Consider the following 6,870-nt stretch of genomic DNA (forward strand, 5'->3'; position numbering starts at 1 on the left):
AGCTGTGGGATTGATCGTTCATCAAATTCAACATGATATCAGAGCTCCAAATGTTCATGCTTTTGTTCTATTTCTGAGGACTTTTGGCATTAGTTTTCAGATCTAAGCTTTCAATGTTTTTAATTGAATTTAGGAGGGAGGGGTCACTGATTTTTGAGACAATTTGAGCAAAATCAAACATCACTATTAAGCTTAGAGTGCTTGGAAAACCCCATTTCCACATAAAATATGTCCAATTTGGACCCTCTTGAAATCTGAAGCAAAAGTTTTTTCTACCCAGGTCGTTTTGACTGGTGCACGTAAATCGAGGCGAGTCTGCTCGCTGGCGAAAGATTTTTTTGGATTTGGGTGCTTAGAGAATTGTGGATGAATGGTTAATGGAATCGTACTAAGCTTGTCAGACGGATCTGCTGTACGGTGTTCAACTAACTCTCTTCATTGATTGGCGCGGTTTGTATTCTTGTGCAGTTGGATTTGTAATTAGTGGACTTGAATCTTGATTTTTGATGGTGTCCCTGTCTGGAATCTTGTAATTTGACAACATCCCCATCTAGCCCCTGGGTCCTCTGATCATGGTGAAGGGAGGTTTTTTGGGTTGCTGGGCTTGTTACTGTTGTACCCGCACAGGCCCCTGATTGGTGGGGGGAAGTAGATTCTTTGGCCTTTCTGCCATTGACGAGGCTGAGAGGTATGCTCGCTGAAGACACCCCTTCTTTATGCAATGCTAGCACTAGTGCTCTCAGTGGCATTTACTGTGCCATCCTCCAAGTTTGGTTGCACACATCAGTTTATTTGGACTTTTGCGCATGAATATTGGAGAGTAATGTTTTTGTATGGAGATTGCGTCTTCCATGAGTTTCTCTCTTTTTCAAAGCTTTTTCTCCTTCCCGATCACCTGCAATTTGGGAGTTCAGCTTTGTGGTTTTGATCTGATCACCGCTCCTCTTCTGCGAGTCCTCCATTTATCCTGACTCCTTAGGCACGGGTCTCTAATTAGTCTCACGTCTCTGTTTGAGATGTCGTCATTGCATGAGCCTCGATGCCAGTTTTGAAGGAAGTTTAGTGGTTTCAGGTTCTTTGACTGATTGATCGGCCAACTTTGGTGAACATATATTTGGGCAGTATGCTTTGACTCAGCGCTGCTACTTCCTTCTGGCATTGTATGATGTATTGGCAACTTTTACGTTTGGAGTTGCATTATTTGTCAAGGACTTAGGCTCGCCTTTGGACCCCTTCTTCGGCCTTTGCTCTCTCCAGTTTCTGTAGGTTCCATGTATTTGGGAAGTTGACATTTTATGTTCCTCCCTACATCTATGTTGGCTCCCCTCCTTAATCCGTGTCGATAGTTTTGTCGCTCCTCAGAATCTGTGCCCACCAATTGTGCCTTGTGATTTTTTTGGGAGACGCGCTAATTTTTTGGACTCCCTGTCAATGCCTTTGGAGAGTATGTTCAAACACATGTTATGGCGGATTTATTTGCCTCTTTTTGACCTCAACTATTGTTTGGATTTCTCTGCTGTGTGGCATTTTTTTTTGCCATCCTTTTGCATGAAGGTTCATATTTTGACACATGCCTTATTATTTTTTGGCCACTGATTTTTAATCTGGCTCTGGGCCTTGGTTTTTTGGCTCTTTTTTCTGGCTCACCTCATGGAAAGGAATAGTTTTGAAGGTGAGAGAAGCATACATGCTACAGGATTATGAGATTCAATTGCATCAAAAGAGACATAATCTCATACAAAGGGATCTTGATGTTAGTTCCTACACTAAAGAATTCCAAAAGATTTGTGTGAGGTCACATGTGGCAGAGGATGAAAACATTAATGTGGCTAGATACCTTAGTGGCTTAAGGTGAAACATCTAAGAAGAGATGAATCTTCTTAGCCCTAAAATAGTGCATTAGTGCTATCAGTTGGCCATAAATATTGAAGAGAAGAACAAGAGAAAGCATGATCAATCCTTCAAAGTAGGGGTAGAAGAAGATAATAGAGAGGTCATAGGGGAGGATACTAAGGCAGAGGAGTTAATTAGAAAAACCAAGGTGACACCAAGACCAAAAAGTAAGGAGGTGATGCAATACCTAGATGAGGCTATGGAAGAGGTAGAGAATCTCAAGGAGGTTTTAATAGGGGAGGAAGTTTAGGTAGGGAAAATTCCTACTTTTCTAACATGAAGTCTTATAGTTGTGGCCAATTAGGACATCTTGTTTATATATGCCCTAACAAACTTACTTCCTCAAGAAATGATAAAATTATTGCCTATACTCATGAAGACACAACAGGTACTAAGACAACTAAGGCTGATCATATTGAACCAGAGATGGGAGAGAACCTAATGTTCAAGAGAGTTCTGACTAGGTAACCATTCAAAGATGAACCCAAGCATAGGATAGCCTTGTTCAGAATTAGATGCAAGATTTTAGGTAAAGCATGTCAAATTACTATGGATTCAGGCTCCACAGATAATATTATACCTGAAGAAGTAGTAAACAAATTCAAGTTGGGAAATATACCTCATGTTGACCCATATAAGGTGACATGGTTGAATAAAGGACAGAGTGTGTTGGTGAATGAACAAACTTGGGTTGAGTTTTCAATTGCATGCTAAAAGGAAAAATTACTTTGTGATGTACTACCCATGGATGCATGCCATATTCTATTGGGCAAGCCTTGGCAATATTATAGAGGTGTTGTCTATGATGGGAAGTAGAATTCTATCTCTTCCAAGAAAGGTGGAAGGACTTTCAAAATTTAGTCCTTGCTGGAGGAAGATGAGTCATAACCTAAGAACCCTATTGTCTTGTTGAGTAGTGAAAAGGAGCTCATTAATGCCCTTAAGAAAGAGGGAAGGGATGGTTATGCTATTTTAGTGACACCTAAGGAGGAAGAGAAGGCTGCAAAGATACCTATACCAAAAGAGGTGCAAAATCTTCTTGGTAAGTTCAGAGATATAGTGAGTGATAGTGCACCAACAAACTTACCTTTGAGCAAGGAAATTAATCATTAGACTGAATTTATTCCTAGGGCTTCCATACCAAATAAGGTAGCTTATAAGCTAACTCCAAAATATAACCTAGAAGTGGCTAGACAAGTGCAAGAACCTCTTGATCAAGGATTGATAAGGAAAAGTATAAATCCTTGTGTAGTACCAGTAGTGTCAGCATCTAACTAAGGTGGAAATTGGAGGCTATGTATAGATTCAAGGGAAATTAAAAAATTAAAATCAATTATAGGCTCCCTATATCTAGAATTGAAGACTTAATGGATTATCTTGGAGGGGCTAAGTATTTCACAAAATTGGATCTCAAGAGTGGTTATCATCAAATTAGGATAAAGGAAGGTGATGAGTGGAAAACAACCTTTAGAACCATTGATGGGTTATATAAATGGAGAGTAATGCCATTTGTGCTTTCTAATGCCCCTATCACATTTATGCGGCTCATGAATGAGGTTCTCAAAGACTATATTTGTAGTGGTATACCTTGATGACATACTAATTTTTATTACGACCATGGAAGAACACGTGAAGCATTTGGATATTATTCTTAAATGGCTAAAAGAGGAGAAGCTATCCATTAACCTTGAAAATTTTGAATTTTGCAAGCAAGAGTTAGTATACCTAGGGGTCCTTGTACTCCAAGGTTCATTGAAGATGGACCCAAACAAGGTAAAAGCTATCCTAAACTGGCCAACACCAACCACTAGAACAGAGTTAAGAATTTTTCATGGACATGGACAATTTTATAGGAAGTTTGTTAAGAATTTCAATGGTAGATGTACCCCTTTCTAGACACCATTAAGGGTGGGTTAAAGACCAATTTTAGGTGGACCTCTAAAGTACGGAAAGCATTTGAAAATTTGAAGTAGCTACTTTTGACAAACTGCCTAGTTTTGATAAATTGTTTACCTTGGAGTGTGATGCAAGTGGGCTAATAGTAGGGGGTGTGTTAAGTCAAGAAGGTAGGTCAATAACTTTCTTTAGTGAAAAGTTAAATGAATCCAAGAAGACATATTCTTCTTATGAATTGGATTTGTATGCTCTAGTTTAGTCTCTTAGGAAGTAGAGACACTAACTCCTACCCAAGGAATTTGTAGTGTTTACTAACAACCAATCCCTTAGCTACATAAATACACAAGAAAATATGAGCAATAGAAACTTGAAATAGATGGAATATCTTAAAGCATTCACATTCACCATCAAGCACAAGAAAGGGTAGATGAGCAAGGTTGCATATGCGCTAAGAAGGAGGATACTGACAATTCAGGAAGTTTGACTACATAGCATTGGTATAGAGAGTTTTAAAGGTCTCTATAAGGATGATGAAGACTTTGATGAGGCTTATAAGGTATGTTCTAATTTTTAGAATCATTTTCGCAATAAGTTTTTTGATTATAACTTGCAAAGTGGATTGTTATTTAAGGGAACCCAATTGTGTATTCCTAAGGATTCCATGAGAGATAACCTTATCCAAGAGAAACATATTGGTAGCTTAAGTGGTCATTTTGGTGTTAACAAGGCCATGGAGTTGGTCTAGAGAATTTTCCAGTGGCCAAAATAATTTAGAGATGTTACAAGGTATGTTGAGTAGTGTGTAGTGTGTGTTAGGATTAAACTACATACATAAATAACAATTACATGCAAATATAAACGATATCAGAAAATAATAGATCACACAAAAAAGAACGCAAGACACCAAGATTTAACGTGGTTCACCCAATCCCTCGGTTACATCCACCAAACAACAAGTTCGATATTATTATGATCCAATGATTACAACTTGATTACAATTCTTAATCCCTTACAGCTCAATACCGCCGCAAGAACCAATTTTCACATCACCATAATGAAACAATCCCTAACCCTAAGCCCTTTTATACAAGTATTTAAATTCTGCTATAGGGTTACAACACGTCGGCCATATGTTAGCCATATGTTGGCCATAGGCCAAAAAATGGAAGAATTTATGAAGTATGTACAATACTTCCCTGATCAATCACCACAAACTAACAGTGTGCATGAAAGTAAAAGGGGGAGCTAGCAATGCAGGTTTAACCTTTCCCATTCCAAATAGACCATGGGAGTGTGTTATCATTGTTTTTATTGCGGGGCTTCCTAAAACAAAACATGATTTGGATAGCATCTATGTTGTGGTAGATAGATTTAGTAAAATGGACCATTTTATCCCTTGTAAGACTACCCATGATGCTAGTTATATTGCACATTTGTTATTTAAGGAGATTGTGAGGATCCATGGACTACCCCTAAGAATTGTGTCAAATAAGCATGTCAAATTTATGAGCCATTTCTGGAAAACTTTGTGGAGTAGGTTGAGAACTAACCTGCCATTATGGTTCAACTTACCACCCTCAGACATATAGCCAAACTAAGGTGGTTAATAGGGTGTTAGGTAACCTTCTAAGATGCCTAATCAAAGAATATGGATAGACATGGGATGTGGTCTTTCCCCAAGAAAAATATGCCTATAATGATAGTGTGAATAGAACAATAGGTAGAAGCCCATTTGAGGTTGTTTATGGGATGCATCTAAGGGGTGAATATTAGCTCAAAGATCTTGGAGCCATGGAACACAAGAGTGGTCATGCTAAAGACTTCACTCAAACCATGAAGGAGATACAAGAACAAGTCAAGAGGACTAAACAAGAGACTACCCAAAAATTGAAGGCTAAAGTAGATGAAAGAAGAAGAGATGTTCAATTTGAGATAGGCGACTATGTCATGGTACACTTGAATACATCTAGGTTGCAAAAGGGTGTGCCTACTAAGCTTCAAATGAGATGAGTGGAACCCTGCAAAATCTTAGCTAAGTATGGGGCTAATGCATACAAAGTGGATCTGCCTACTAATTTGAGCATCTCAATAGTCTTCAATGTGCCAAATTTAGTCAATTTTAAAGGACCCTTAACTAATATGGATATGAACACAAAGGAGGTTGGGAATGATGTAGAACCCGATGTCTTACCTCCCAAGATACAACTAGAAGAAGAAAAGGTATTGGATTCAAGGGTCAAGAAAGAAAGTAGACACAAGGTGTACATGTAACACCTCATATAGTGGAAGCATAAACTAGAATATGAGGCAACATGGGTTGCAGCTATAGACTTCAAGAAAATGGGAATTTTTGATGACATCTTTTCCATAGGAGTGATATGATTTTCTTTTGTGGGGGAGTATGGTGCAGGAGCACCTAGGTGAGGCTACTTGTTAACCTAGGGTTTCTAGTCTTTTTGCTTGTAGTGGATTTAGCCATGCCACTAGTTAAATATTAGGTTTGGTTAGTCCTAGGGTTGTGTTTTGATGGTTAGAGGGCTTAACTAGGTCATTTGGAGTCTCTAAGTTATGGGGTTTTATGGGTTTGCTCAAAGTTACTAGGATATGCCCTAATGCTGCAAATGTTGCATTTGTGCATTTAGAGGGCCAAATTGGGAAAATAAAGGGTAGAATAGTTGTTTCATGACCTAGTTGGCATACATATTCATTTGGTTAAGTTTAATGAAGAGATAAGCAAGTCTAAGTGCAAGAATGCAAAAGTTGTCAAAGTTGCATGACAACTTTGCAAAATTGCGAAATGTTGTCAAGACAACATTTTCTTGTTTTAATGCAAATTTAAAGAATATAGTTATGAAATGGTCTAAAAAATTCCTAGAGTGTGAGGGGAAACTATATAAGGCTTTCCTTGACCACTGTAAAGGGTTGGATAACATATAGAGGAAGTTTTGTTAATGAGCAAGCATAATTCCTAAGCAATTTTATGACAGTTAACACATTTTCCTTTCCATTTGTTAAATTATGGATTGAACTCTATGTAGTATCTTGTGCATGAGTTGGTAGATGTAAATATATTACTTTTTG

This window comes from Cupressus sempervirens, chromosome 7, assembly GCF_028749045.1.
Source record: "Cupressus sempervirens isolate cs-2001-9-10 chromosome 7, ASM2874904v1, whole genome shotgun sequence".
NCBI lineage: Eukaryota > Viridiplantae > Streptophyta > Pinopsida > Cupressales > Cupressaceae > Cupressus > Cupressus sempervirens.